The sequence below is a fragment of the Schistocerca americana genome, chromosome 3 (assembly GCF_021461395.2).
Source record: "Schistocerca americana isolate TAMUIC-IGC-003095 chromosome 3, iqSchAmer2.1, whole genome shotgun sequence".
In the NCBI taxonomy this organism is placed as follows: Eukaryota; Metazoa; Arthropoda; class Insecta; order Orthoptera; family Acrididae; genus Schistocerca; species Schistocerca americana.
This window is the reverse complement of record NC_060121.1, coordinates 335,667,942-335,689,682: the sequence shown is the minus strand read 5'-3', so window position 1 is coordinate 335,689,682 and position 21,741 is coordinate 335,667,942. Positions and strand designations below refer to the sequence as shown.

The 21,741-nt window shown below is 44.0% G+C and overlaps 1 pseudogene; it reads left to right on the top strand.

Moving 5' to 3' along the window:
- The first annotated feature begins 15,757 nt into the window (after positions 1-15,757).
- LOC124607658 lies at positions 15,758-15,874 on the top strand (annotated as a pseudogene).
- Positions 15,875-21,741: the final 5,867 nt, after the last annotated feature.

Here is a 21,741-nt window from a genome sequence, read left to right as displayed (position 1 = left end):
TCCAGTCGCGTATGGTTCGCGGGAAGAACGACTGCCGGAAAGCCTCCGTGCGCGCTCGAATATCTCTAATTTTACATTCGTGATCCCCTCGGGAGGTATAAGTAGAGGGAAGCAATATATTCGATACCTCATCCAGAAACGCACCCTTTCGAAACCTGGACAGCAAGCTACACCGCGATGTAGAGCGCCTCTCTTGCAGAGTCTGCCACCTGAGTTTGCTAAACATCTCCGTAACGCTATCACGCTTACCAAATAACCCTGTGACGAAACGCGCCGCTCTTCTTTGGACCTTCTCTATCTCCTCCGTTAACCCGATCTGGTACGGATTCCACACTGATGAGCAATACTCAAGTATAGGTCGAACGAGTGTTTTGTAAGCCACCTCCTTTGTTGATGGACTACATTTTCTAAGGACTCTCCCAATGAATCTCAACCTTGTAACCGCCTTACCGACAATTAATTTTATAAGATCATTCCACTGCAAATCGTTCCGCACGCATACTCCCAGACATTTTTCAGAAGTAACTGCTACCAGTGTTTGTTCCGCTATTATATAATCATACAATAAAGGATCCTTCTTTCTATGTATTCGCGATACATTACATTTCTCTATGTTAAGGGTCAGTTGCCACTCCCTGCACCAAGTGCCTATCCGCTGCAGATCTTCCTGCATTTCGCTACAATTTTCTAATTCTGCAACTTCTCTGTATACTACAGCATCATGCGCGAAAAGCCGCATGGAACTTCCGACACTGTCTACTAGGTCATTTATATATATTGTGAAAAGCAATGGTCCCATAACACTCCCCTGTGGCACGCCAGAATTTACTTTAACGTCTGTAAACGTCTCTCCATTGAGAACAACATGCTGTGTTCTGTTTGCTTAAAACTCTTCTATCCAGCCACACAGCTGGTCTGATATTTCGCAGGCTCTTGCTTTGTTTATCAGGCGACAGTGAGGAACTGTATCGAACGCCTTCCGGAAGTCAAGGAAAATTGCATCTATCTGGGAGCCTGTATCTAATATTTTCTGAGTCTCATGAACAAATAAAGCGAGTTGAGTCTCACACGATCGCTGTTTCCGGAATCCATGTTGATTCCTACAGAGTAGATTCTAGGTTTCCAGAAACGACATGATACGCGAGCAAAAAACATGTTCTAAAATTCTACAACAGATCGACGTCAGAGATATAGGTCTATAGTCTTGCGCATCTGCTTGACGACCCTTCTTGTAGACTGGGACTACCTGTGCTCTTTTCCAATCATTTGGAACCTTACGTTCCTCTAGAAACTTGCGGTACACGGCTGTTAGAAGGGGGGCAAGTTCTTTCGACTACCCTGGGTAAAATCGAATTGGTATCCCGTCAGGTCCAGTGGACTTTGCTCTGTTGAGTGATTTCAGTTGCTTTTCTATTCCTTGAACACTTATTTCGATGTCAGTCCTTCTTCAGTTCTTCTTCAGTTTTTCTTCAGTTACTGAATTCCTTCATCCATGTAATATTTCACTGTCAGTTGTGATATACTGAGGTGATAAAAGTCGTGGGATACTTCCTAATATCGTTTTGGACCTCATTTTGCCAGCGTAGTGCAGCAACTCGACTTCATATGGACTCATCAAGTCGTTGGAAGTCCCCTCCAGAAATATTGAGCCGTGCTGCCTCTATAGCCGTACATAATCCAGAAAACGTTGATGGTACAGTATTTTGTGCACGGACTGTCCTCTCGATCATGTACCATAAATGTTCTATGAAATTCATTTCGGGATATCCGAGTGGCCAAATAATTAACTTGAATTGTCCAGAATGTTCTTCAAACCAATGGCTAACAATTGTGGCTCGTCGACACGACATCGTTGTTTTGGGCCACGTAGTCCATGAATGGCTGCAAATGGTATCCAAGATAGCCGAACATAGCCATTTCCAGCCAGTGATCGGTTCAGCTGTACCAGTGGACCCAGTCTAGTCCATGCAAACACAGCCCACACCATTACGCAGCCACACCAGCTTGCACAGTGCCTTGTTGACAACTTGGGTCCGTGGCTTCGTGGGGGTCTGCGCCACACTTGAACCCTACCATCAGCTCTTACCAGTGAAATCGGGACTCATCTGACCTGGCCACGGTTTTCCAATCGTCTGCGGTCCAACCGATATGGTCACGAACCAAGGAGAGTCACTGCAGGCGATGTCATGCTGTTAGCAATAGCATTTGCGTCGATCGTGTGCCGTCAAAGACCGTTAACGCCCAATTTCGCCAAACTGTCCAAACGAATACATTCGTCGTACTTCCCATATTGATTTGAGCGGTTGTTTCAAGCAGTGTTGCTTGTCTGTCAGCACTGACAATTCTACGAAATCGCCACTGGTCTCGGGCATTACGTTGTCCTTGGTGAGAACTAAAGCCTGAAATTTGGTATTATCGACACTGTCTTGGCGCTGTGGATCTCGGAATATTAAATTTCCGATCGATTTCCGAAATGAAATGTCAAAAAAAAAAATGGTTCAAATGGCTCTAAGCACTATGGGACTTAACATCTGAGGTCATCAGTCCCCTCGGCTTAGAACTTTTTAAACCTAACTAACTTAAGGACATCACACACAGCCATTCCCGAGGATTCGAACCTGCGACCGTAGCAGCAGCACGGTTCCAAGCTGAAGCACCTAGAACCGCTCGGCCACAGCGGCCTGCAATGAAATGTCCCTTCCGCCTAGTAGCAACTTCCATTCCGATTTCAAAGTCTGTTAATTCTCACCGTGCGGCCATAATCATGTTGCCAACCTTTTCACATGAATCACCTGAGGACGAATGACAGCTCATCCAGTGTACTGCCTTTTCATACCTTGCATATGCGACACTACAGCTATTTTGCATGTGCATATTTCTGTTCCATGACTTCTGTCACTTCATTGTATTTCATGTACACTGTGTCAACCTACCATCAATAAATAAAATTACTACTGATTTTAAAAGCTGTTTATTCAACAGATGGACCATTAAATATAAGGCGGGAATGGTGCTGTTTGAACAAATCTCTGGAAAAAAAATTCAAAGTGAACTATCAGATAAAAATTCTTATTCTGTAAACTGGTGACTCGATCTGATATTACGTTCGATTAGTTTGCACAAAAATCTTCAGTAAATGTTTTATGCTAGCACAAATGAAAATATTGCTCATATCGTTGGGACTGTTTTGTAATAAAACAGCTATAGTTGATATATTTACCTGAACCGAGCGTTATAAACATAGCTATTGTGCATTAAAAATGGCGAGAGTTCATTTTGCACGCTTAAGCTAGAATAGCGCAAGCTGCTGTCATGCTGACACAACAAGAACACGGACATGATTACACAACGGTGTCACGTTCCACGTAGAAGGATGCCGAAATCTGTTGGCTCCTCATGCTGTTCTACCATTGCATAGTTGCTAAAAGAGGGCAAGGACATTATTTTTAATCACGATCTTCATAACTAACTAGGAATGTCTTTCAACGAGTCGAAGAAGTCCTAGTAATCTTGTTAGTTTTTCTGAGTGAAGCCTGACAATGTAGTAGAAAGAATACATATTTTCGCTGTATCTAGTCACTTTTCCACTCCATTTGCATCTGTAAATGAGTCAGTGATTGGTAACAACTTTTATTTTTAGCACACCAGAGATATCACAGATACTTAATCTGCGACTTCGTATGTAGGTTATTATCGTATTTCCCAATTGTTACTGAATTTAATCGTGGGTTTTCTGGAGATTTGACCACTCTGCTCAGAACTTCATAGACAAAGGGGGTGTTTAGGGTGAAACACGTTGAAGTTTCTTGAAGTTACTGCAATCTATCGCCTTCTGTGTTGTTCTTCAATTTTTTTATTATTCCATTAACGGTTTCGAACCGCCTAGCGATTCATCATTATATGGTACGTATTTATTAATTGTCTGGGAGGCGTGTAGCTGTGGCAAACGTATAAACGAAACATGTAAGCACCAAGTGTGACGAGAATTATTCACATTATGAGATAGATTTTGTTGCTTTACATAGAGTGATTAGGATCCGTTTGTTTGTACCCTTCTCCTGCTTTCCTCCTCCTCCTCTTTTTCTTCTCTCTTCTTCTTTTTCTTCCTCTCGTCCTCCTCCTCCTCCTCCTTCTTCTTCTTCTTCACTTAACCGATTTGACTCCAAGCCTGTTCTACATTCTACTCCTCTTCTAAGATATGTCATACTTGCATGTTTAGAAACCCAGTCCGAAATCTGGAAGATGTGCGTTGTCCGTCATAAATACGTGTTTCTACCAGTTACTGTAAGCTATAATCAATCGGTCCTGCTTCTAGCTCCAGGAGTGCTTTCGTTCTAAATCTGTCCTACTGTTGCGTAAATGGTTCTTCTCAGAAACTTAATTTCTTCACATCTTATTTTGCCTAAATATATTCCCTTGGGAAAGAACTGGAAGAGCGATATTTTTATAACAGTGCATTTTCGTAAGCTGGTGGGAGTTGTGTCACACATACTTCCTAATGTAGACAGCTTTTTATCTACACGTGTATTATTGTCAGGATCACTGTGAAACCTTAACAGCTGAAGAATGATATTGCTCCAAACTCATATCGTCCACAGTGGCTTTGCGCTGGCTCGACTTTTTGTCCCTATCAGTATCTGATTATCTACATGGATGTTTCGGTTGCTGAAGTGCACGCATATGTCCTCTTTTTCTCGTAGTGTTAAGAAACCATCAACATAAAGCAAAATGTTAGAGACACTGTCTCTTACTATTTTTGTGTGTGTGTGTGTGTGTGTGTGTGTGTGTGTGTGTGTGTGTGTGTGTGTGTGTGTGTGCCGTTGTCGGCAGTTTTGGATCGCTTACTGGACATTATCACTCCTCATTTTAAATAAAATATGGCGTTTCAGTCTTCGATCGCTATTCTTTATTTTCAATTACCGGTTTCGCTTATGACAGCGAACCGATTGTTCTGTACGGACAAGTTACTCTGTAACTGCAATATATGATCTGAAGATGGGCAGCTATCCCGAAACCGGTAATTGAACATAAAGAATAGCGATCGAAGACTGAAACGCCATATTTTATTTAATGAACGATCGTGAAATTCCCATTAAGACAAACATGTCTAGTTTTGGTAAACTCCTCATTTTATTTATCAGCCAAGTTGGAAGGGGTATTCATTACGTCACATGAGTAGTAAAGCTACCACCTATGTAACGAAAGAAAAAAATTAAAATAGAAGTAAAATCGGAACATATATTTTATTGCAGAAGAACACTTAAGAAATTCGGGGGTAGGTATTACCGTAAACAAGAAGTTTAAAAACATTTTATAATAATGAAAAAATATAAAACGAAACATCAAGACATCTTTTAAGAAAGCAAAAGATGTTATATTTAAATCATTCAAGCCTTATATTCTTACGAGCAGCTAGATGACCTATACGAAGAATGCAAACAGTTGGCCGGCCGAAGTGGCCGTGCGGTTAAAGGCGCTGCAGTCTGGAACCGCAAGACCGCTACGGTCGCAGGTTCGAATCCTGCCTCGGGCATGGATGTTTGTGATGTCCTTAGGTTAGTTAGGTTTAACTAGTTCTAAGTTCTAGGGGACTAATGACCTCAGCAGTTGAGTCCCATAGTGCTCAGAGCCATTTGAACCATTTTTTTGCAAACAGTTATATCATAGCAAGTCCTATTCTAAACCAATAATGAGGTGCTGTTTTGTAAAGGTGGAACAAAGGCTAAAGAAGTATTCATAACTGTTCTTTTTTGTGTATGATACCACAAAATACCGGAAAATACTACAGAACGCCACAGTACTGAGCGACTTTAGAATTACAAACTATCAAAAGACTGCTAAGGTTCACAATAAAAATAGGAACAAAGGTAGAAAGATACAGACTCATCAAGCACGAAGTCATAAATTGTAGAGTATGACTATTTATCTAAAACTTGAAAGGTATATCAGATTAATAAAGTCACAGATTCAGCACCTTTGAAAATGGCGTTACACAGACGAAAAGAATAGTTATTTATGCTGGTTTTTCTGAAATCCACAAGAAGCGTCAGAGATATAAAGAACGCAAAGGAAAAATATTCTCAAATGTGACAAGAAAGACATTAAAAATAGGTCGAAATCCTTAACAGCAAATAAGAACAGAGGTAAAATCAGACAAACATTCGAAGATTTTTGAAGTTTGTGTGTAGGTAATGAAGAATGAGATAAATGGGAAACACAAATAATATTCAGGGGATAGGCAAAATAATGTGAACACCTGTACTTACTTGCGTAAGTACCCCCCCCCCTCCCCCCCATTTGCCCGTAATACAGCTGAGACTCTTCTTGGAAAACTGGCATATAATGACTGTATAGGCTCCAGTGGAATATTGTGCCACTCTTCCATCAGAACCTCTTCTAACTCCTATAGTGACGAGGCAGGCGGAAATCTGATCCGGATTCCGCGCCCCAGTACAGCCCACAAGGGCTCGATAACGTCCAAGTGCGGGGACTGTGCTGGCCAGGGAAGATACTGCAGTTCAGTTGCATGCTCCTCACACCACGATTGTACTGTCCTGGCTGTGTGAATGGGGGCATTATCGTCCTGAAATAGGGAGTCATTGTTGGGGAACGACATTTGAATCATGGGGTACCCCTGATCAACTAAAATGTTCCCATAATCGTTGGCTGTACACGGACTTTGAGAGTAATGATGGGACCAGCAGAATACCATGATATGTCTGCCCACACCATCACTTCCACCTCCATGTTTAACCGTAAGCATCAAGCAGTCAGGATTGTAGGCTTCTTTTGGCGTTCTACAGGTGTAAACCCGGGCCGATGTTGACTCGTCGGACCATGTGATGTGTTTCCACTGATCAGCCGTCCAGGGTTTATGCTCCTGACACCATGTTTTACGCTTCTTTGCGTTGGTTGTCGCAACTAACGGTAGCAGCTCGTTCACGAATATTCGTTCTATGGACTTCTCGGCGGACAGTGTCGATATGTGAGGGGTCTTGAGGACTGCTATTAAGCTCTGCAGTCACTTTAGCCGCCTTAGTTTTGTGTTGACACAATTCGTGTTAGCGTACGACGATCTCTGTCATTAATTTTGACTTGCGCCCACTGTTACATTTACATGATGAAGTCTTTCCATGTTTCGTGTAGGCTGTCATGACAGTTAAACAGTTGCTCTTGAAACGTTCAATAAGTTGGCTGTCTTGGTTACAGATGCTCCAGCTAATCGGGCGCCCACAATCTGCCCTCTTCGGAACTCTGTTAGGTCTTTCATTGCACGTCGACCTCAGCCTCTGAATGCAAATACGAAGTGTGCACTACTCGTAAACAACCTGCACTGATGCCTAGTCCATACTAAACACGCACAGTCCAGCATGACACGTGCCTTACCTGCGTTGTTGACCGTCAAACACAATCATCCCATTATTACCATTGTTCACATTATTTTGCCCATCCCTTGTAGGGTATCCACATTGGCCGGCCGGTGTGGCCGTGCGGTTCTAGGCGCTTCAGTCTGGAACCGCGTGACCACTACGGTCGCAGGTTCGAATCCTGCCTCGGGCATGGTTGTGTGTGATGTCCTTAGGTTAGTTAGGTTTAAGTAGTTCTGAGTTCTAGGGGACTGATGACCACAGATGTTAAGTCCCATAGTGCTCAGAGCCATTTGAACCATTTATCCACATTACACCTCTCTGAATCCCAAATGCCGTTAAAAGAAACTATGAGATGTTGATACTATGTATGCGTATTCATGTAAATTATCTCTAAAAGTTTTGTACAAAAAAGTTTATTCACTTCTACATGTACTTATACAAACGAAATGACACAGTTGCAGGGACTTTACTGGTCACCTACAGATAAGTTTTATGTATATAGACTGAAGCCTTGGTACAGGTTTTCACTGGCCACTTCAGTCTGTATACACATGGCCAATAAAGTCTCTGAAATAGTGCCATTTCATTTGTGTAAGTACATGCACCTGCATTTGAGACTGAATCTCCCCATTTATGTTCGATGCTGAGGTGCTATTCCAGAACACGGAGGGCCTCGGCAATTCAGTTCGTGTGTAAGCGGGAATTTAAGGTAGACTGGGATGGTGATGAGAATTTGGACCGAGAAGGGACACGTGCCAGAGTAATCCGTGTTGTGTGAACCGCTGTGCCAAGGTAACTTAATAGATAAGGCAACTGCCTTGTAAGCAGGAACCACTGGTTCGATTCCTGGCCTTTGTACAAATTTTTATTCGCTGCTTCAGTCTATATACATAAAACTTCTACATGTGCTACAGGGTCTGCGGTAATCGTAAATTTCACGTACGGACAAGGCATACAAAATGTCTTTCAGATGACGCTGCAGGAAAGTTCAGTCAGTGATTTTGCATATTGAGGTGACGACTCGCTTGGTCCATCACGTCCGATTCATCGTTGTGGAAGAAACGAATATGTAAACTTCAGTGCAGTGATGCACATTTTTCTGGATGGAAAGAAGCTGAGGGACACGAAGTTACACAAGCTTGTCCCTGGTACTGTTTGCTGAAGAAAAATGGTCCAACTATGCTTTCTTTCGTGAACGCACACCACACATTCATCTACACGCAATCTTTGACCTGTTCCCGAGAACTATGGAGGTTTTCCGAACCCAAGGTACAAATGTTGTGCCGAATAACCTTCCCATAGGTGCGGAAGGAAGCTTCGTCAGAGAAAATATTTCACAGATAGTTGGACTTTTGCCTGATCCGGCCTGATATCCTCACTTTATTAATTTATTTATTATTCAACTTGATCTGATTAGGGTCATCAGGCCCTCTCAAATGTCGGATCATGGTTTCAAACATACAGTAACTTCTTTTACACCATAGTTTCCTAATAAATAACAATAATAATGTGACAAATAGTATTAGAATGATTTAAGTATCAAAAGTGGTAATGTCGGTAAATAATACTGACCATGAACTGATAGAGTTAATACTGGCAGTACTTGTACTATTGCAGCTGCTGCCACTAGTAATGATAAGAAAAATTTGACAAAAATAACAATGACAGTGGCCGATATAAAAATAATTTATAACTGTACCAGAAATTTGCTTCTCTGATATAGAGTGTTCTGCGGAAAGGAAGTTTAAGGAGGCTGCACCAGATCTGGTTGGAAGGTAGGATGTGCAAGGGTAACGAGTGCGTGCAGGAACAATGGTAATCATCGTTACTTTATCAGATACGTCATTAACTATCTTCTAAAGCTGGAGATGGTACTCAGTTCTCTTACGTAATGCGGGAGTTTGTTCCGTAGTCGGGTTCCTGCTAGTGAGAAGGACTCAGGGAAGTGACTGGAAGATGGAGTGGGACAGGAACGATTCTGCTACGATGTGAATGAGTATTTCTGTCATCTTGTTCAAACAAGAGAGTTATTTCAAGGAGAGATACGAGGGACGGTGTTCGTTGATAAGACAGTAGAGAAGACAGAGGGTACGGAAATGTCCGCGCTTTTCTGCACGTAGCCAGGATAGCTGTGCACGTGACGGTGAAATATGACCAAAGAGTCGAACAGTACAGATATAACGAACACTGGCATTTGTAATTAGTTCCAGGCGCTGTGAGAAAGACCTTGAAGGATAACATCGCTTTATCAGTAACTGGAAATATGTTTGGACAAATTTAATTTTCATTTAAAGATAGAAGAGTTTTTTTTATAATTTTGTAGGCATGGAGAGATGCTGATGTATTCTTGCACAATACAGTTACGTGCTCAGTTCAATTTCGATTTTCTTCTATTATCATTCCTAGACTATTTGCTGAGGGAGAGAAGTTGATATTTGCCCATTTAGGGTTGAAGATGGTAGATATTCCTGATATTTCTGACTAATCAGCCAAGAATGACCAATCATTACCGCTTGGAATTTGGATTGGTTGAAGTTTAACCTTATATCCTGCGCCAGTTTTTATAGTGCACAAAGGTCGGAATAGAGATTCTTGGTAGTTGTCTTCAGTTTTATTTGTTTTGCCCTTGGGTACAACTGGAGGTCTTCATCGTACATGTGGTACTTGCTGTAGGACAAAATTGATGACACATCATTTATGTATAATAAAATGAGTATAGCACCTAATAACGAACCCTGGTGGACTCCTGATGCTACCTACCATGACTATATGGTGCCGGACATGACGCTTTGCTGGTAAGACGTCAGGTATGAGCGAATGCACTTGTCGAGAAATTTAGGCTGCTAGGTTTGGCAAGTAAAATGTCGTAGTCGACAGCGTCAAATGCTTTACTGAAGTCTCAGAAGCACATGATGGTTGCTTCTCCTGGATCCATGGCAAGCTTCAGATCATCTGTTACCTTTATTAAAGCAAATGATGTGCTGCGACGTTTCCAGAAACCAGATTGGTGTTCTTGTAGTAGGTTGTTTATAGACAATTAAGTTTGTCAACTGGTAGGGGAGTACATATTCTAAAGCTTTGTACAGTGCATCAAGACTGCAAATAGGTCAGTAATCAGAGAGCAACGTCCTATTTAGGTGTTGGCTTAACCACTCCCAGTTTGTGGGCCTCAGGGAAAACACTTGTGGTTAAGGAGTGGTTGAAGATATCTTCGAAGCGGGTAGTAATGGGTCAATAATAAGCTTCATCATTAGAATTATGAGGTGTCCTTGGAGTGTTTCGCAACATCACACATGACTAAAACGTTCTCGGTTTTCCAGCCTCGTCAATTCGAATAAAATCCTCGAGCTTTCGATGGCCATCTCCGGCATCGTCGTCAGGAGTTCACTGACTGCCGGGGATGGTTTTTTTTTTTCTTTATTGATTTTCAATTCCCCCCGAAGGGGGCGGGCCGGCAGCAGCTTACTACGCTGCTCTACAGCCTACAGACTTTTATTAAATAAAGGAAGAAGAAAGAAACAAGAAAAAACAGGCGATAAAATGGCGATTTAAAGAGTAAAATGGCGTAAAATGGCGGAAAGTTAAAACAGAAAGCAAAAGGAGTTGGCAACATAGATAAAAGACACAGGAATCAGACAAGTAACATAGTAGACACACAATTAAAAAACATGGCGACAGTCTGGTTTCTGTTCGCAAGTGATAAAAAGCACACCCAGTGACAGTATGATGGCTGTTCGCTACACTTCCCAAAAGACACAACACGGAGCACGCACTGGAAAAACACACTGTAAAACACTGCACGAAAAGGCAGCACAAAGATGGCACTCCCGATCCAAGGCAGATGGGGGGGGGGGGGACCTGGAGTAGGGGGAAAAACAAGGAGGGAGGAGAGGAAAAAACGAAAAGGGGGGGGGGGGAAACCGAGGAGGGAGAGGACTAATAAAGGGGGAGAAGGGCAGACGCGAGAGGGAATGAGAGGAGGCAGAGGAGGGAAATGTAAAAGGATGCGGGGGAGAGAAGGGGGGCAAAGAGAGGGGAGATGGGGAAGAAAGAGGATGGAAGGGGGGGTGAGGGAGCCCGGGAAAAGGACAGAGGAAAGGAGGGGGAGTGAGGATCAGAGTTGATAGGAGGGATAAATGGAGGGAGAGAGGGCATCATCCGGGAGGGGGAGTTGATGGAAGCCACCTTGGGAAAGGAGATGTAGGGTGTAGAGATGGAGGGTAGGGGGGACACAACCGTGAAGACGTGGCAGGGGGCGGGGATGGGAGAGGAGAGGAGCAACCAGGGGGTGAGGGGGATAAAGGCGGCGGGAGATGTAGAGTATGCGGATATGTTCGAGGAATAGGAGCAGATGGGGGAAAGGAATGAGAGCATAGAGGATCCGCGTGGGGGACGGGAGGCGTATACGGAAGGCGAGGCGGAGTGCATGACGCTCAAGGATCTGGAGGGACTTATAGAATTTGGGGAGGGGGGGCAGATATCCAGGCAGGACTGGCATAACAGAGGATGGGACGGATTAAGGATTTGTAGGTGGCCGGGGATGCTACGGTTTTTCGCTTATATGCGCTTGATGACATCATCAGCAGCCAATCAGATCGATCCAATGTGGCACGAGTACGTAAGTCGACCCGGGCAGCTAGCGGAGCTGTTGCCGGTGTCAGCACTGGTGATGTCAGGTGGCGCCAGGGGCAGGCGCCACGTTTGAAACTGCCGCTCCCGCGTCGCGCATCTGTCTCTGCTTTCTTTCGATGTCCAGCGCCCGCCCCCATGCCCTGCTGAGTGTGTATCCCTGGTCTCTGTTGAAATTGTTGTTGTTTAAACGAATCTCGGCCGCTTCCTTTATAACGGAGTCCCAATATGTAGACGCATGAGCCAACAGTTTCGTATTTTCGAGCTGTATTTTATGTCCGTTTTCTAGGGAATGCTCCCGCTATGACCGACTAGTCAAGCTCCCTTTGTTTTATATGGCGTTTGTGCTCAGTACAACGCTCCGCAACCGTGTGAATTGTTTGACCAATATAGATGCTGCCACATTCACAGGGTGCACCATACACACCAGGCACTCGAAGAGCAATGTCATCTTTAACAGGGCGCAACATATCTCGTATCTTGGGGGCGGGCCGGAACACTGGTCTTAGCCCATTTTCCTGCAGCAGACGTCCTAACTTACTGCTAGTTGCTCCACAGTGTATCAGTAATGCAGTCCGTTTGGCCTCTTCTGCTGATTCACCAGGTGTCTTTCGTCGGCGGCCCTTGAAAGCGTTTGCGATTTCTCTTTTGCTCTATCCATTTTCCCTGGAAACACGTTTTAAGTTCTGCAGTTCGGACTGTAGGTGGTTGTCGTCAGAGATAATCTTGGCTCTATGAACCAACGTTTGCAGGACAGGTTTCTTGTGTACAGGGTGGTGGAAACTATTGGTGTTCAAGTTCCGATCAGTGTGTGTTTGTTTCCGGTACACTGAATGACCAAGCTGGCCTCCTGCCTTCCGCTCAACTGAAACATCCAAGAATGGTAGCTTGCCGTGCTTCTCCATCTCGACAGTAAATTTAATGTTGGGATGGACATCGTTCATATGATCGACGAACTGCTGTAGTGTATCTTCACCATGAGGCCATATCAGGAAGGTGTCATCAACGTGTCATAGAAAGCAAGACGGCCGTAATGTCGCTGTTTGCTGAGCCTGCTCCTCAAAGTGCTCCATTAAGAAATCTGCGACTGCTGGAGACAGTGGTGATCCCATGGCTGTGCCGTCCGTCATCTCATAATATTCATCGCAGTACAAAAAGTACGTTGTCGTTAGGACGTGACGGAACAACTTAATGATTCCAGATGGAAAATTTTGGGCCAAAAGATCCAGCGTATCCTGTATTGGCACCCTCGTAAAAAGTGACACAACGTCCAGGCTAACCATTAGGTCGTTTGGGCCTATCTTCATTCTCTTGAGTGGCTCAACAAATTTCTGCGAGTTGACAACATGGTGTTCGTAATGTCCCAATTTCTGTGCAAATAATCCTGCCAGATGTTTAGCAAGTATGTAGGTGGGCGAACTGATTGCACTAACAATGGGCCTCATAGGAACACTTCCCTCGTATATCTTTGGTAATCCATAAAGCCTGGGAGGTCTGGCGGCACGAGGCGTTTATTCATAGAACTATAATACTATCATGTCCAGTAGATGCTGATCAGATTCGCATGAGGGCTTCTTAATAGCACTGCAAGTGACATGGTTTAGATATAATTTTTCGCCGATACAGTATTTTATTCTCACGAAGCAACCAGCCTCCATTTCGTTTGTGGTTCAACTGCGGTTGAAGTACCGGTTCAGTTCATCGGCTGGGACAAAGAGATTAGCTGTGATTTTACTTTGCCTATACCAAGGCCGCGCAAGTTTTTCATTAGGACAGCTGGTCTATTCCTGTTGTCGGTTAATGTACGGGCATGCCTGAGTTTTGGATTTCTCACACCTTGACGGACTCTGTGGCGCTCCTGCTTAACATTAAATTCTTGGAGAAGCTGGAAATCGTTTCGCTTAAATGCTTCCACAGTTTGAACTTCGTGGACGTGCAAACGAAGTCGTTTATGTACCGTCTTGCGAACTGTTGAGCGAGGGACGTTTAGCTGTCGTGATGCTCGGCAAATTGACCTCGGTGGGCCGCTTTGGAAGGCCCCTCTGATCTTCTCCAACGTTTCATGTGCGCTGTCTTCCTGACTGTCTACACTCTCAGTGGCTAGAAACTTCTCTTGCTGAGCCTTAATCTTCTTAACGTCCGGTGACTCCCTTTGAAAGATACGAAGAAAATTTCTTTTCATAGGTATCGGTGATTTCATTTCCGCACACCACATCACGCATTGTGCTCCTCTCCCTCTCTCCCTCTGTCTCTCTTGCTCCCTCTTGAGGTGTAGTTGTTTCTGCTAATTATTTGTGACCTCAAACAAACAATAGGGATCATTTGCAAAAAATCTACATAGAACTTAATGAAGCCACAAATCGCAAGTGTCTATGTCTCCCAATTTTTTAAATTTCATTTGTGAATCAGGGAGGTTTTATGTGGTCACCTTGTAAATGACTGAAGCTGAAATAAATGCCATACGAAAGGAGCTTCTGAAATTATTAAAACAATATTGCTATAAAAGACAGTTCACCTAAACTGAAACTATGATGCAATTGTTCTACTTCAAACGAAATGAGGCAGACAATTCAAATTTATGAACCCTAAATCGTCTCTCCACAGTACACGAGATGTTACACAATACACAATGATGTTGCGAACAGCTTCATGAAGAAAACACCGAATTTTAATCGGGGAACGAAAAAATCCGACTTCAGAAGTGAACACAATGAGGAACTTGCTAATCATGAACAGAAACCAGATAACACAGTAAAGAATTAACACTTCGAGTGGTACTAAAGGTACTGATACTCTGATTTGACAAAATTTTTTGAAAAACTAGAAATTCAATCAGCTTATTTTAGTTTGCTGAAGAGCGTCACAGAGTCGTTCAAATGATGTGTAGGATATGTAACAAGCTAACTCAGAGGTGCAACTTGCCTTAGACCTTATCAAAATAGTGAGTGAGATATTCAGAATTGAAAGGGGAGTCAAACAAAAAGATTCCTTGTCGCCAAATTTATGGATCAACTTAACAGAGAACGCAGATACTAACAGAGAAAGTATGCATGTATGCCTGGAAATTTGCCTAAAATAATGAAGAACGTATACATCAAAAGCAAAACAGTACAAACCAGTAAACCTCCAGCCCCGATTCTTTAAAGAATCCTAATCCCATGCATAAATTGGCATATCTCCCGAACTATATGTTGTAAAATCAAACAATTTTGCACATACAGTCAATGACACACGTGAATACGTTCCGCAAAATGTGTTGCGATATTAATTTACACTAAAGAAATAATAAATTAAAAAATCATACCTAAAGGTGCAGTTTTACTGCACGAGTAGCGAAAATGTAGTAATAAATAAACTTTTTTCCTTTCATCATTTTGTGGGCGGTGTCAGAAAGAAAAAGTTTCGTTAACATTTGAATCTATGTATGCAGTGTGTTCGAAGATGCTGGGTGCTCTTATTCTCAAGCACCGGATGCATATATCCTCGTCAGTTTGAGTTCCATGAGTTATACCATTTCAAGTCATACACATGACTTCTAACTGTAATAGTTGAATTACGTTTTTTAAATAGTTTATCTTTTAATGAGTAGTTTATGACAGTATTTTATATTTTTAAATACTGTCGATAACTGTATTACAAATTGAAAAAAAAAAAAAAATCCGCCTGGGAGTCGTCAGATAGGCAGTGTGCAACTGAGATCGTGTTCTGGGTTAGCCCTTTAGTAACATATATTGCGAAACAAAATTAAATAGTAACCTGGCAATGGCCTTGCCGCAGTGGAAACACCGGTTCCCGTGAGATCACCGAAGTTAAGCGCTGTCGGGCGTGGCCGGCACTTGGATGGGTGACCATGCAGCCGCCATGCGCTGTTGCCATTTTTCGGGGTGCACTCAGCCTCGTGATGCCAATTGAGGAGCTACTCGACCGAATAGTAGCGGCTCCGGTCAACGAAAATCATCATAACGACCGGGAGAGCGGTGTGCTGACCACACGCTCCTCCTATCCCCCTCCTCAACTTAGGATGACACGGCGGTCGGATGGTCCCGATGGACCACTTGTGGCCTGAAGACGGAGTGAAGTTTGAAGTTTGTGAAACCTCGTTATTTTCTGCCTTTACGACCAGAAGTTAGAATTTTGGCTCAAAGGGGCCTACAACATTCCTCTGCAAACGTACTTAGGCGTGGTGCCCTGTGATGTCATTTTCGGGCTCTGCGTCGCTTTGGACAATAAGGTTTCGACAACAAGTTGATGTGAGGTGTAAAATGAGTCAGTTACGGCACATTTCACAACAATTCTGACTTATCCCAGTCTGGATGTGTCACAACACAGCAAGATGTCACACCTGCTCTTAACAATTTCTCACCAGTTGTCTTGATGCCGGCCGGAGTGGCCGTGCGGTTCTAGGCGCTACAGTCTGGAACCGCGCGACCGCTACGGTCGCAGGTCCGAATCCTGCCTCTGGCATGGATGTGTGTGATGTCCTTAGGTTAGTTAGGTTGAAGTAGTTCTAAGTTCTAGAGGACTGATGGCCTCAGAAGTTAAGTCCCATAGTGCTCAGAGCCATTTGAACCATTTGAACTTGTCTTGATGCCTTTGCGATGGAGGTCAGATCCATGGCGCCCAGCATTGAAATCACACAGTTTTCTTACAGGGGGGCGAGGGCAACATTTCGGACACAGTGCTGCAGATAGTCAACAGGAAAATGCGTCAGCAATGTTACAAAGAGTTCACCTGTGCGATCAGTTACACGTATTTCGCGCTAGAAAATGACAGTTTGCAGCGCAATCTGCAACAGGAAGATATTGTTGACGGTCTTTGAAACTGTTGAAGGTGAGGACGTCGGGGGGCTCTAACCATATTGAATACATCATCCCTTTGGAGACTGACGCAACCGCAGTTATTGCTCTGGATAAAGGGTGGAAGCAATAGGGAATGTTCAAACCCGTTCGATGCAATTTAAACGTATAATCGGAAGTAGAAAACAGTGTTTACACTTTTTCATCCCGCCACTTGCACGCCTCTGGTGGCTTGTGTATAGGAGAGCTGCAACAGCGACACACACAGATAAACAAAATGGCAAAGCGTCCCTCTTAGTTCTTCTTCCAGTTCGGGAACACCCTCGATGCCACCCGCACACTGTTCCTTAACGGAGACACTCATCCACGGATTCCACAATTCTGCTACATAGACATCTATATCGGGAGCTTACAGAAAACCCTTTCCGTACAATTCTCATTTAAATTGCTGATAAAGAAATGTAATGGCTCAAGTAGTGGTTATGAAGGCCACAGCAAACAGTAATTTCTCTCGAAGTCCAAGTGAATCATTGACCTCGGCCATCAAGATGACTTCACGCTTTTATCAGAACATAGTATCAGATGTACCGCAAGAGCTGACTGATTAACGGTAATTACATTGCACTGAAGGAGGAGATCGAAAGAACTCATAGTCACGTACCGAGATTCGTACCTGGCTGTTACAGTTAGTAGGTGAATGTTGCAGGGACGCTCAGGAAATTTAGGTGACAACCTTTGACAAAAAGACGAAGCAATTCTCGTGTAAAAAGGTTTCAAAAAATCAAGTCGAATGCAACAGTAAAATGATCTGCTACCTCTATTGCTGTCAGCCACACATAGCCACAAACATGGGGAATGGTATGTGGAAGATTAATTTCAATGAATATTCTGTGCTAGGACTTTTGTAGGTGCACAGCAACGAATGATACGTCTCGTGATAAATGCCAAAATTTTCTGTTGATGAACTGGTGATACTTCATAATTCCGTAGCATCCCAAACGTACTTATTACGTGTAGCCATTGAACCAAACATTTATTTACCAAATTCGTTTACTGAACAAGAAATAAAGACAATCACGATACCTTAAATTGTACTCGACTGAGGCATTTACTTACTGTATGGGAAGATGTTTACATATTATACACTATTGGCCATTAATATTGTTACACCATGAAGATGACGTGCTACATTTAACCGACAGGAAGAAGATGCTGTGATATGCAAATCATTAGCTCTTCAGAGCATTCATACAAGGTGGGCGCCGGTGGCGACACCTACAACGTGCTGACATGAGGAAAGTTTCCAACAGATTTAACATACACAAACAGCAGCACACCAGAGCTGCCTGGTGAAACGTTGTTGTGATGCCTCGTGTATGGAGGAGAAATGCATACCATCACGTTTCCGACATTGATAAAGGTCGGATAGTAGCATATCGCGATTGCGGTTTATCGTATCGCGACATTACTGGTCGCGTTGGTCGAGATCCAATGGCTGTTAGCAGAGTATGGAATCGGTGGGTTTAGGAGGGTGATACGGAACGCCGTGGTGGATTCAAACGGCCTCGTATCATTAACAGTCTAGATGACAGGCATCTTATCCGCATGGCTGTAACGGATCGTGCAGCCGCATCTCGATCCCTGAGTCAACAGATGGGGACGTTTGCAAGATAACAACCATCTGCATGAACAGTTCGACGACGTCTGCAGCAGCATGGACTATCAGCTCGGACACCATGGCTGTGGTTATCCTTGACGCTGCATCACAGACAAGAGCGCCTGCAATGGTTTACTCAACGACGAACCTGGGTGCACGAATGGCAAAACGTCATTTTTTCGAATGAATCCAGGTTCTGTTCACAGCATTATGATGGTCGCATCCGTGTTTGGCGACATCGCGGTGAACGCACATTGGAAGTGTGTATTCGTCATCGCCATACTGGCGTATCACCCGGCGTGATGGTATGGGGTGCCATTGGTTACACGTCTCGGTCACCTCTTGTTAGCATTGACGGCACTTTGAACAGTGGACGTTACATTTCAGATGTGTTACGACCCATGGCTCTACTCTTCATTCGATCCCTGCGAAACCCTGTATTTCAGCAGGATAATGCACGACCGCACGTTGCAGGTCCTGTACGGGCCTTTCTGGATACAGAAAATGTTCGACTGCTGCCCTGGCCAGCACATTCTCCAGATCTCTCACCAACTGAAAACGTCTGGTCAACGGTGGCCGAGCAACTGGCTCGTCACAATAGGCCAGTCACTACTCTATACAGGGTGTTACAAAAAGGTACTGCCAAATTTTCAGGAAACATTCCTCACACACAAATAAAGAAAAGGTGTTATGTGGACATGTGTCCGGAAAAGCTTAATTTCCATGTTAGAGCTCATTTTAGTTTCTTCCACCTACGCTCAATGGAGCACGTTATCATGATTTCATACGGGATACTCTACCTGTGCTGCTAGAACATGTGGCTTTACAAGTACGACACAACATGTGTTTCATGCACGGTGGAACTCCTGCACATTTCAGTCGAAGTGTGCGTACGCTTCTCAACAACAGATTCGGTGACTGATGGATTGGTAGAGGCGGACCAATTCCATGGCCTCCACGCTCTCCTGACCTCAACCCTCTTGACTTTCATTTATGGGGGCATTTGAAAGCTCTTGTCTACGCAACCCCGGTACCAAATGTAGAGACTCTTCGTGCTCGTATTGTGGACGGCTGTGATACAATACGCCATTCTCCAGGGCTGCATCAGCGCGTTAGGTATTCCATGCGACGGAGGGTGGATGCATGAATCCTCGCTAACGGAGGACATTTTGAACATTTCCTGTAACAAAGTGAAGTCACGCTGGTACGTTCTGTTGCTGTGTGTTTCCATTCCATGATTAATGTGATTTGAAGAGAAGTAATAAAATGAGCTCTAACATGGAAAGTAAGCGTTTCCGGAAACATGTCCACATAACATTTTCTTTCTTTGTGTGTGAGGAATGTTTCCTGAAAGTTTGGCCGTACCTTTATGTAACACCCTGTATGAACTGTGGTATCGTTTTGAAGCTCCATAGGCAGCTGTACCTGTACACGCTATCCAAACTCTGTTTGACTTAATGCCCAGGCGTATCTAGGCCGTTATTACGGCCAGAGGTGGTTGTTCTGGATACTGTTTTCTCAGGATCTATGCACCCAAATCGCTTGAAAATGTAATCAGATGTCAGTTCTAGTGTAATATATTTGTCCAATGAATACCCGTTTAGCATCTCCATTTCTCCTTGGTATAGCAATTTTAATGGCCAGTCGTATATAAGACGATGAATAGTTTCGAGTGTAAGGAGACTGATCATAATCATTTATTTTATAAAGGTAAGCCCTTTTGGACCACTGCTCTACAAATCCAATTTACAAATTACTTTTGCTCGTGAAAAGGGAATAATAATTTGCCCATTGCCAACAGCGAGATTCTCAACGTCATTATGAGGGTTTCAAATCAAGGGTGCCATGAGACAAACAGAACTTGCAGGCGGCCTTTGATGTGAGCTGTGGTTTATTGTTCCAGGCACTGGTCAGGCTGCTGGAGGCAGACCTGAACGCAGCGATGTCTTGTGACCGCGTTAAGACAGCGGACACGACTGATGCCATCACTTAGCCCAATGTCTCGTGGCCTGGCAGCGTGTGTGCGGCGGGTTGTGCATGAGTGTCTGGCCCTGCGCTGTGTGTGTATGGCGGCGCAGATGCAGCTGACACTCCTTTGCCAAGCAGGAAGCGTCCCATTTGTTTCCTCGACAACGTTCCCTCCATGGAATTTCATTGACTGGGGTATAATTGTCTTCAGTGACGAGTGTCGCTTCGAAATGAGGCCCGATGAACAGCGAGAATGTGTCTGGAGATGTCCCTGACAGCGGTGCATACTAAACACTGCCGTCCACCATACGGCCCGACCACCACTAGTGATGGACTGGGATGCCATTTGTTTTCATAGCAGAACCCCTTACAGATGCGTGCGCCGAGCCTGCGCTGCCTGCTCGCAACCGCAGCCGTGACTGCCGGGCGAGCCTCGACTTGCGCTGCCCGCTCAGCCGGTGTAGCCGCACCGAGAACTGCCGGCCGAGCGTTGCCCCGCCACAGCCCGACACCGCCTGAGCGTCCGTCAGATTCGGCTCATACTAATGCCGGCGCAGAACGAGATACACTGAAGAGCCGAAGAAACTGGTACACCTACCTAATATCGTGTAGGTCCGTGCCGCAACACGACGTGGCATGGACTCGACTAGTGTCTGAAGTACTGCTGGAGGGAACTGACACCATGACTTCTGCAGGACTATCCATAAATCCTTAAGAGTGCGAGGGGGTGGAGATCCGGCATCCGAGACATACATCTATTATTAAAAAAAAAAAAAAAAAAAAAAAAAACAGACAATAATTCACTTGACTCCTTCCTGAGAGGCAATCTCCACTCATTCCAAATTAATAATATAAGTGTACACCAGTTGTGGCTTAAATTCAAAGAAATAGTATCGGCAGCAATTGAGAGATTTATACCAAACAAATTAACAAATTACAGAGCTGATCCTCCTTGGTACACAAACCGGTTAAAACGCTGTTGCAGAAACAACGAAAGAAACATGCCAAATTTAAACAGACACAAAATCCCCAAGATTGGCGATGTTTTACAGAAACTCGAAATTTAGCGCGGACTTCAATGCGAGATGCTTATAACAGTTTCCACAATGAAACTTTGTCTCGAAACCTGGCAGAAAATCCAAAGAGATTCTGGTCGTAAGTGAAGTATGTTAGCAGCAAGAAACAACAGAGATAATATCGAAGACAGTGCCGCCAAAGCAGAGTTACTAAACACAGCCTCCCGAAATGCCTTCACAAAAGAAGACGAAATAGACATTCCAGAAGTCGAACCAAGAACAGCTGCCAACATGAGTAACGTAGA